Genomic DNA, 12,085 nt, shown 5'->3' with positions numbered 1-12,085 from the left:
AGCAATGTTTGATTATGTCCAAATGCTTGCAGACTGGCTGGATTTCCTCCCTAGGGAGTTGTTCATATTAAAATTTATTTTAACAGATAGGGAAAACATTTTTGAGAAGGGAATATGAAAGTCTAGGCATTTACGGGGCTTATGACCTGTAATTGGCTGGTTTAAGTGGCCACTTTAATATTTAAATATGAATTAATTAAAATATGAACAACTCCCTAGGCAGGAAATCCAGCCAGTGTGCATTATTTTCAAATTTTATAGCAACAGAGAAAAAAAAAATGCATAGAAAAATAGCCTAAGCATTTTTCGGGCATACAACCTGTCATTGGCCGGTATACACACTGTGTAAGATATTCAACTATGTTTAAACATCCATATTTCTCCCATTTTTTCGTCTGTTGACTTTTGTGAAGTAAAAGAGATAAGAGGGCATTGGAAGCAAAGATAGCAACCTCAATTTTTTTTATTTTATTATTATGATGTTCTGTAGTTTATCAACTTTATTTTTATAAAAATCATGAGTTGAGTTGCAAATGTAGTTTAAAATCACTCTTCTGATGGTTTGAAAATAGTGTTTGGAAGCAAACAAAGCAATATCCATCAGCCATTTTATTCGACCAGTGACAGGCTTGAGATTTAAATTTTCAAAATAGCCGTGCCATACGAATATTAAGAAAGTTTTTTGAATTCGTGTTTCTATTAAAAATAATTTATTAGTATCTTAAAGTTTAAGTTCAGTGAAAATAACATTTCTAACATAAAGACTCTCTTTGGCATTAGTGTAGAAGTTTTTGTTATTTTTCTCAAAAACACCAAAACGGGGGTTTGATATCTTTGCTTCCAATGCCCTCAAAAAACCTTGATGTGTGAGTGAGATTCATCTGGTGGAATTATTTCACCTATTGGATAACGCCGAATTATACTATTTAATTTTTGTACTTCTTTGTAAATTAATTAGCATAAATGTTTGTAAACAAGGGAATTATTTTATGTACGTGTTATGAGTGTGTTTACATTACAATATAAATATTTATTATAACATTCAAACGTGCATAGTGCATACCCTTCTGAAAAGTGAGTGGTATGGACGCACTCGTAAGTGCGTTAAAGCGTATGAACTCATTTCTTTAATCCAAGCGGTGATCTTTATGGGGTCAGTGCGCCTGTTAGTTGCAAGTACCTAACTAGAAGTGTATTATAGTGAGCCTACCTATATATTTCATTACTTCGTATTATGTAGGTACACATTAAACCAATCGTTCCCAAAGTGGCCTATTTCGACCTTAAAGGGGTCCGTGTGAATAAATTGGGGGTGCATAAGATGTACGTAAATGGGGGTCTACGAGAATGGATACCATTTAGGCGGGCCGTCTCCAAAATTTTGACTTTGCGCAAATGAAATAATCAACCTAACACAGTTAGTACCTGTGAAAGTATTTAAGTTTTACTTTCTTATAAAAGTCAGAAATTTCCTAATTATATGTAAATTTAATAAAATTGAGTAAGTAGGGTATTCGCTTTGAAGTTCCAGTAGCTCAATCACAAATAACTATCGACGTGTTTAAAAACATGCTCAGCATTTGAGCGATCCCAATGAACAATAAAGAACATGCTCAAGCTATCGCAGTCATAAGTCAACGCGTGTGTAATCTCTAAGTCAACGCTCGTGTCGGTTTGTTTTTTGTTTTCTTCGTAAACAAATACAGTTCATTGGCGAAAAATCGGCGTTTACTATAAAAATTAATACAATATATTGCGTTTGTAAAATAGTAAGGAGTATGGAATAGAAAAAAGTGAAAATTAAATTACAATTACTATGGCGACTGCTTTTTTTGGACATTTGGCTTGCCAACCGCCGGCTCAATGCAATAAATAGCATGATAAATAAATAATAAAAATAGCAGTTTTGGAAAATTTTCCTTATTTACACCGGCGAAATTCAAAAATGTGATTGCGCAGCAGGATTATGTCAATATCTCATTTTTTCAAAATTGTGGACTGGCTGCTTTCTGCATAACTACGTTCATATTATATTTATCAACGCATATTTGCATGTATATTTCAGCCTTTTCATGTTGCATACAATCCGGTCTCTATTTATAACCTTTCCAGTAAACCCTATCAAAGTGGGTAGCTCTATTTCAGCTTCAAAAACACACTTAAAGTTAAAGAATTTAAAAAAAAACAGTATTAAAAAAAAAGAAAAAATCGGCACGGAGCAAAAAGTTTTGGGACTTCTGCATTGGACGCAATGCATCTCGTGTTAGGCTCGGATTTATTTACGGTCCAATCCTTTAAGCAGTAAGAACCTACTCATTCTATTATCACATAATAAACTCAATGGCTTAATGCACCAAGTATTGAGATTGACGGATTGCATATTATAATATTATTGGGTGTTATGAACGTGATCAAAAAAAATAAAATATACAACGTTAAAGCAAATACAATACCCGGTACACCAGAAAATTGTCTTTTAAATAACTTTCAAACCTTCGCCATTTTGTTTTACTTTTGGAGATCATTTTTAAATCTGGAAAAATCACAACTTATGTTAACACCTAATATATTGTGTGTTGCGGAGTACCTAAAGAAATAATAGGACGCTTTGCTCTCTATCAAAAGTAGCTATTTTTAGAACTTTCAGCCATGCAATTATAATAAATATGGACGCTCAAACAAACGCAGAATGGCGAATGTATCGGGATTTATATCGGGTTGTGATCCCGTGATTAGTGTCTCGGACTCACGGCTCAAAGGTCCGTGGTTCGAACCCCACTCTACCCCAACTTGATTCCCATGTTCTAATAGTGAGTTATTTACAACTCGTTGAAAATGGCCCTCAAAATTAAATATTTGGGTAAATCATAAGAACGCAAATATTTCTTTGAAAAAAAAAATGTTCCTGTAAATGCCTAGACGTCCACATTCTATTCTCAAAAATGCTCTCCATCACTGTTGTAATCCCTAAGGGGTGAAATCCAGTCCCTGTCTGTAAGCATTTGGACAAACTCAAAATATTGTCGATTAAACCTAGAAAAAGATGTTGAAAAGAGAAATAATAAGAAATGTTTAACGGTTGTCTAGTATGGAGGAGAAATAATTAGATATTAACATATTACAACAGAGATGAAGAACATTTAAGAGAAGGTAATAGAGAAGTATAGGCATCTACAGGGCTTGTGACCTGTCAATGGCTGGTTTAAGTTGCCACTTTACACACTGTGTAACATTCACCATTCTGCCTATACTTGAACATCTATATTCCTTCAATTCTTTCATCTGTTGATGTTTGTGAAGTTAAAGAGAAAGTCCCCAGGGAGTTGAATCCAGTCCTTGTTTACAAAAATTTGGACAAACTCAAAATATTGTTGATAATTAGATATGTTTAACGGTTGCCTAGTATGTAGGAGAAATAATTAGATATGTTTAGCGGTTGCCTTGTTTGTAGGAGAAGTAATTATATATGTTTAACGGTTGCCTAGTATGTTGGAGAAATAATTAGGTCAGATAAATGTCACCCGTATATGCAACATCTCCTAAAACCGAGATGCATTTAGTAAGGGAATAAGGTGTCTATTTTTTATACGGCAATGTAAATGAGCGATACTGGAATAAATTTTCAATAAGTAGATTCATGTTGTTACAATTATGGGTCGTGAAAAGACATTGTAAGTTGGGGCATTGTAAGTTGTTTCTTGAACGAACAAAAATAACCTCTGCCCCACATTCCGACTTCCATTTTACTGGAGCCTTATCAATCATGTCCTAAAGTAAGTGTTCTATTTGGATTGCATAAAAAAATCAACCCGCCATTTTATTTCTTAGATAATTTCCATCAGGGCGTTACGATTCAAGATTGGCATTGAATCGAATTGAGGTTTGTATGTCTCCTAGTTAAAACTAATTCATTTGGTAGACTAATTCATTTGTTTCACTTCACAAAAATTTGTAGTAACTGAGTCGACACGCAATGGCGACGCGGGGCGGAAAACAAATCAATTTCTTATTTAGAGAAACGAAAAACAATTATAATTTTGGCTCTTCGTGGAATGCACCAACTCCGCATTTCTAACCTATCTTTTCTCTCTTTCCTAAAACTTATCACCGTCACTGTCCTATCCACACCCACTTGTGCGTAGGGCACATACTTTTATTCGTTTTAAAATTAGAAGGATGGGTGATTTTTTTTTTAGAGTGATTGAACAAAAAGTTTAAGGCGAAGTCTCGATTAAGTCAATTTTATTGTTTTTTAAAAATTAAACAATGATATTTCACAAAAGTGACTATTGTCAATGATACCTCGTTGCCATATATACCACTAGCATTTACCTGCGTGTTCGCTCACGTGGTATTAGGGGGAAATTATTTTGGTTATTAATTAATTGTATCGTTTATCAATAAAAGTTTTTGTTTATCAATAGGAATTTTCCTGATGGAATGATATATTTTACTGTTATGTTATGTTATGGTACTGAAAGTAGCTCTGTCTTCCAAATAACGCTATGAAAGAAATACGATGATCCGTTAGTCTATTGAGACGTAGCATAGTTATTCTGTTCACAAATCCAAAATTCTACTAAAAAACCAAAACGAAAAGCAAATCAAACTAATCATAGAAAAAGCAAGTAAATTATACAAATTTAAAGACTGGATTTTTTTTGACATCCCACTTTATCGCCTACTTATTTTCAAATAATGATGCTCATTGTTGATATATATTTTTTTCCATTGTTCTGTTTTTAAATTGATGATGAAAAATAAGTATCTTATTTTGTTTGTAATATCTCCAGATATCCCTATGCAAAATAAAATGTCAATCGGTCTCTCCGTTGAGACGTGAAGAAAACACAAACAAGCAAACAAACACACTTTCGCATTTATAATATTAGTGTGGATATGGATTTTAAGTTTAAGTGACAGATTTTTTTATTTTGTATGGTATAATATGTCTTTCTCATCATCATTCCCTATCCACTGCATTGGTACACCAAAAGCAGCGTATCTTGATCATTTATGTTAAATGAAGGTAAGATGATCAGTCTTACGCTCCAGGCACCAGTCCAGGGACTATGAAATATGTTTAGTGTGAAAACACCCTATTAAATAAATATTTCATATTAACCCTATCAGGAATCGAACCCGAGACCTTTTGCATGGTAGGCAAATGCGCTGACCATTACACCACGAGACCGACACCGACCATTACACCATATGCTTTTCTACGTCGGCACAATTCAATTGTCGAATCTTTATTCAAATAAGTTCACATTTCAGTAATACCGTAAAGATAATACCAGCATAATAATTTACTTTTAGAAAGAGTGAATTTTATAAAATAACACATTTAAAAAAAACATTATATCGTTGCAGAGCCCTTTTTTTCTTTAGCGTCTACTGGTAATTTAATTGTAATGCACACGCGATACGATTAAGAAAGTCCAAAACATTTTGTTGCAAAACGATGCATGACGAAAAATGCCCCAACCAGCCCAAGGTGATAAATTAAGGACGTCTGGAGGAAATAACATTACATGCTACGTCCACCTAGGTACTATCTCACTATCTCCTAAAGACTTCTGCCCATAACTTCCAACTGCTCAGACTTGCACTAAAACACCAGACTTAATCACCACGGTAATGAAAGACTCACGACTAATGCGTGTGATAATAATTGTTATTATTATAAGCTCATTTCCACTTCGCATGCCGCATAGTTAATATGCACTCTACATTGGTAATATCGTGTTAAAGCGATGAAATAATAAAAATTGCTATGAACAGTGGTGTGCAGTAAATATGCGTATGCCTCCATAAACCAGTAGTCTGGAGGTTGTATCCACAATATATAGGTTCTGGTGAAAAAGTAAGAGATTTATCGATGTTCGTGGATATAATAAACTTGAATTCAATTAAAACTGTTTTGAAATTTGGTCAGTTTATGCTGTATTAATAAATGACGCATGCAGCCAAATTTTATAAAAAAATATTCCGGTTTCGAGAGTAACAAACATTAGTAAAGCTCTCACATTACCGAGAATTTTTTTATTCCGTTTTTAAAAAAAATGTTTTTAGACAATAACAATTCAACAATATCAGAAGTAGCAGTAAAAAAGAAGAAACATAACCCGAAAATAGTCATGGGGATGGGTTTCATCCTTATTTAATTTTACATTATTGCATGTTACTTTTTATTTTATTTAAAAATTGTTTTTTATTTAAAAAATTACGAATAATTTTTGATTTCAGACACAGGTATAAATACGTAATTTAATTGTATTCTATAGTCTATTATCTTTAAAACTTCAGTTGCGGTAAGGAATAGGATTTCAAACTGAAGATGCATACTCTAACTGTGAACTTTGTATGAGTATTTCTACTACTGCTACCATCACGCCATTTTCCCGTAGAGGTAGGCAGATACGATAGACCGCTACACACGTCATCCTGAGATACATTCCTAGCTTTTTTCGCATTCACACATGCCCTTCGGTTGTGTTAGCTTTTGACATGACCATACTTGAAACTTTGATTTATCTGACCATACCACGTCATTCTTGATAGTTCTCATCCTACGTTATCATTCATTCTCGCCATGTATATCTGTTTTACTATTCTTTCATCATCCATTCGTTCTACATGACAAAACCATCGTATTGACCCTTTCTTAATCTCATCAAATATACCTGTCTCAGATTCTCACTCTCACCTAATTTCATCATTCGTAACCCTATCGTAGATCAATTTTCCCGTCATCATCCTTGGAGGGTTCACATTTCGACCGCGTTCACTCTGCTTTCATTATTTTTTTGCCAGTTTCATGTTTCACTTCCATATCTAAACGTTGAGACCGAAACTCCATTGTGCACGGCCAGTCTAGCTTCGATTGACGATTGGTTCATTAACTACAAGGGAACAAATAAAGGCATGCTATTTAATAACATATTATCACGTACTGTAAAAGGAGGTGTTTAAATACATTATGTATGCGTGTAATAAGATACCACACATTGTTTTATCGAACAAGTTATCATATATCGTCCCACTCTCGGTATGGGTAAGATGATATTAAGATCACAGGTAATTGCACTGTTAATGATATTTGGTAGCAAGGTATTCGGTACGCGGAAATAGAAACAATGAATTTCATCACAGATTAGCATTTTAATGCTCAAATTGACACCACTAATAAGTAATGAATGCATAACAAAATTGTATTTTGTTCTATTTGGTTACCGAGCCGATTGTTGTGAGCGCGTATTTGCATCGTCTCAAGTTGCCCCTCGTTAGTTCAACGAACCAATAAAATAAATTTGGTCTTCCTTACAACCAATTGTAGGTTATGTTATTCAATAACCAAATTCGCCTGATGAATGTTATGCAAACATTTTCACTTCTGTTTGCCGGTTGCCGGTTGCCGGTTGCATGGGCACGCTGCAGGTCGAAATGTCAAGGGCCGAAATAAACAAGGTCATGTTATGTGTATTATTATGCTGAGGACACTATTTTCCAATACTTATTTTATTACTAGGAAAAACAACAGATGTTACATAAAATATAAAAAATAGTACATACATACATACAGTCAAAGTTTTTCACAATTATCATTATTGAACTTTAGATATAACCTAATACCTAATACCACACCAAAAATTTGAAAAGCTTTTATTCTACGCAAAAGTACTTAAGGGCTTCTCTAGAGAATTATTACTCTGAGGATGGAACATATTACATGAAGGTTGGGGATGTGGAAAAAATGTGAGGAGTGGAGAAGAGTATGGTTGCATCGTCTGTGTAGCACGTGATGTTAACGACCTTATTTACCTTAGTCCTAAATTTACCACTTTCTTCATTCTTGAAAGCGTTTTTATATATTTATTTTATTTATATAAGAAAAGTTTTTTGGTTTATATATTGTGATATATTTAATTTTAAAGATGTAAAACTTGCTTTGTTTCTTTGATGTTCTGAATATGTTTTTTTAATGTTAGTATTATTTACCTCCCGTATTAAGTTGTAGTTACTCCAGGGAATGTAATTCGTATGTACTATACTTTGTATTATAAATATGATTTATAAATAAAAAAATAAGAAATATTTTTTTAAATTGGAAAATGATCTCCGGGTTATTATTGTTTTTAGTTACATATAATTTCGTTATTTTTATTATATATTCTGTATGAACAATTTTTTTGGTGTGTGCATAGGTGTGAAAAAAAAAGAAATCGAATTGCGTCCCTTAGTGCGATCTCCAGCCTTTAACTCACGCAAAATTCAAAACCGGCTAATTAGGAAGTTCAATGTTTTTTAAAAAAAAAAACATTTTTTAACAGACTATTCAACTAAGCCAATTTTTTTTTAATGTGTATTGTATTATCAGCGCTATTTTTTAAAGTTTCGTATTTTTCAATGTCCCCGCGTGTGACGTCTCAAGTTCCTTTTCGCATCTTCTCGGTCAGTTCTGCCGATTGGCCCGTTGACTTTCCCTAAATTGGAAATCTTTCACAACTCTCTTATCATTGGTTGATCCATAAGAATTGGTGACGTTGTTCAAAGTAGTTTGTTTATATTAGAATATTTTTTATTATTTTTTTCTTACATTTTTAAAAAACTTCGCCGTACAATTTAATGCTCTAATTTTTACATGTTTTATATTGAATTTCCTGTAAGGCTGAACTTCCTCATTGCACATTAAAAAATGGATTTTTTAAAGACTCTAAATACATTTTTTTACGATTTTTTTATCTACATTACGAACCACCAAATTTTTCTATCACCTACCTGTAAAAAACACCTATATGAAAAAAGCGATATCGATGTTTGACAATGTCAAAAAATAATGTGGAAATAATTCTAGTATTTTTTAAGTGCAGTTCCATCAAAAAATATCAAGAAAAATTGTTGTTATATATTAAGAGATTTTTACGGTCTTTCCGATATTTTAAGTGCAGATTCAGGTCTCCTGAGTCGCTATGCCGTGTTTTACGAAATGTTTTCTAAATCATCCTGCGTCAGCAAGAATTGCCATTCTATCATGAAAACGGCATAACAACTCAGGACATAATAAGTTTTCATAATTTATTTATGAATGCATTAAAAATTATGAAAGACAGTAATTAAATTGTCCTTGTTAGTGCGCAAGTAAGAATTTCCTGTTATTATGAAGAGTCATTAATTTTTCGATCGCCATTATTTTTTTAACAGTGCGTGTGTAATTTTAATTTATAAGTCTCATTCAAGATGGCGTCACGGTCACATAAAATAGCAGATGGTATTGAAAAAAGATAAACAAAGGGATTATTCTAGTTGCTGCAAAACGGAAACCATCCGTCAATGTAAACATTAATTATGCTAATATGCAAGTTAATTCAAAAATAATAAGGTAACTTTTAATATAAAAATATCAATTTTCTTAATAACGGTACAAAAAAGTAAATTATAAATTATATCACACATTTTATTTGTGTAAGAATACTTTGTAAGAACCACTTTAATTCTGAAGAAAGTTTCTTCCTTGTCTCAAAACTATAAACTACACAGTGAAATTAAAGAGAAAAAGTATTTAATGTTTCCGGAACTCTAAACATTATTCAAGTCATTTAATCATATTTGTTTAATTAGAAATAATAAAATTATGTTCCTCGCCATAATAAGACTTGGGTCTCTTACTTCATAATCATATTGGTTTTCAGGCATTGCCCAGAATGATCAGACGAGGTAATGAAAATCTGGATCTGAATTATTTTGGCTGTAAATTAAATAGCTTTTCTAATCAATAAAAAAAAAAACATTATTATGTAGGTAACTCAATAAATCCCTCGCACCTCATGATCAACATGATCAATCTAGATCCCACAATGTACACGTGTAAAACTTTCCTGTTTACTCAATCTTTTCTGTTTTTGATGTGTAACTATATATAATTATTGTCATGTTCTCTCACTGCATATTTTTTTTTAAATCACACCATTTACTTTTGGTTATTTACAATTCACTTTTCATTTTGTACTTTGATTTTTTTTTTTCTTTATACCTACTCTCTTTTTTTTTATTGTGACATTTTTAGTGCCAACAAATTGTTTAAAAAATGTATTTTGTTTTTTTTATTTTTTATTTTTAGTATTTTTGCAGTTCCATTATTTTTGTAAATGCCCCTTGGGCGTACATCCAAAAATATGTAACGTAATAATATCTGTACCTTGAATCTGAAATGCCGGTTTTGGCCTTTGGTAAATTGTTCAGGAGAGCGGTTTGAAGTTGTAAAACAGTTTCAAATGTATCTCTCGAAGTAAAAACATAATTTATTGCTGTTTTTTTGGATTTACGAGCTTTTGATATGGATATTTAAGAAGATTAATAAATAAACATTTAAAATATAGACTATTCAAATAACTATGGAACTTCAATATTTTTTGTTCTAACTGCCCGGCCCCACCGGTGTTTTAAAACAAGCTATTTCAGTAGTGGTATACCGGAGGACTCCAATGTTTTTAGCATTAATAGAATCTGAATATATGAACAAAATGACATTCATAACTCAATTTTGCAAAAAATGTGACTTCCAGCGTTGTAACTTATATATATTTATAATATTTTTATTTATATAAGTTCATCCAAATGTATCAATCTTTACTTTAAAAAAAAACACTGTTTATATCGTTAATTTCGTTATAATAGTATGTTTAGAATGGACTCTGTCGATAAATTCAATAAAAAAATATATATAAAATAGATAAATGATGAAGAAACAAAAGTACATATATTTTATGTTGTTTCTGTAAGCGTTATACACCTTGAGTACTAACGTTAAATGAATTGTATGTATTTGCAATTTCATATGGTAGAAACACTATTTTTCGACCATTTTGTTCGGTAAATCTTCATTAAATTTACTGAAATGGTACTCCAGTAACTCGTTTATCCCAGGCCCTGGCGCTGCGTCCCCCAGTTACGAAAATCACACCTGATATAAGGCAGGTGCACAAGGTCAGTAAATACTCGGCCAAACACATGTTGTCTGACTTCTTTTGGCACATTGACATATTATTATTACAACCAACTGGTTTTGTAAGAGTTTATACCCGTACTTTGTACTTGTTACTTACACCAACGCTGCAAATACGCCCTTACCTTTTTTATTTATTATTTTAAGACCAGTTGCATCGAAAAAGGTTAGTTTTGAAAGGATAGAGATGTTGCGTTTTTGTGAAAATTGAGAAAACGAAACGGCATGAAAAAGGAAAAACAACTTTCTTTTCCTGTTTTGATAAATTATTAAAAAATATTTACCTTTTGTGGTGAAACTAGACCCACGGCTATGTTTGGTCGAAGTCAAAGTACAGTAATTGTTTTACTACGAAATTGTTTAATTTACTAAAGTTCTAATTAAATTTATTGATAATGTTGATGATCATGATCATAATTTTCCTTTCTTTATCTAATAACGCATAAAGCACTGCATTGATACACAGGTGGCTGTTACATGAAGATAAGATTATTAGGGCTGGTATTACAATGGAATGATTTATGTTCAAATTTACATTTTTTTTACTTATCTACAGAGTAACAAAACGTTTTCTGTATAAAAAATAGAATATGTTTTAATTTTTTTTTAAACATATTAATTTACAGGTTACCGACGAAGGTATTTGAATTGTTTATACAAATATACACACTTTCCCAGATAAATATCGATTTTATATCTAAGATAAGCGTTTGTAATATCACTCGCAAACGAGTGAAGGCGTATAAAAAAAATAAATTTAAAAAATTAAATAATTAAAAAAAGCGTTTGTAATCGCGGCCCGGGTGCCAGTCTAGCGTAAAAGTTCCAGGATGAAAAAATATTTTTAATTATATCTCATGGCAACCATGTCGGGAATCAAAATCCAAACCTCTTGCGTGGTAGGCAAACGCGCTGACCAAAAGAAACCTATTTGGCCCATTTCAACAGGAAAATAGGAATTAGACTATAATACAATGGGGTTAGAACTTCAAAGCGGGTTGTGTTCTCGTGGCTGGTATACCCCAAATTGATTTTAATTTTCTGATAGTGAGGTATTTACAACTCGTTGAAAAAAGATAT

General features: G+C 32.3%; 1 protein-coding gene across 1 annotated transcript in view; it reads right to left on the bottom strand.

Moving 5' to 3' along the window:
* The window catches only part of E23 (ABC transporter G family member E23), a 144,007-nt gene that overhangs the window by 19,622 nt on the left and 112,300 nt on the right, over positions 1-12,085 (bottom strand). The window lies entirely within an intron of this gene.

This window comes from Micrasema longulum, unplaced genomic scaffold, assembly GCF_059751315.1.
Source record: "Micrasema longulum isolate JH-2025_06_02 unplaced genomic scaffold, ASM5975131v1 h1tg000112l, whole genome shotgun sequence".
Taxonomy (NCBI): Eukaryota; Metazoa; Arthropoda; class Insecta; order Trichoptera; family Brachycentridae; genus Micrasema; species Micrasema longulum.
Note: the sequence above shows the minus strand (reverse complement) of the source record. Positions and strands in the feature narration are given on the sequence as shown.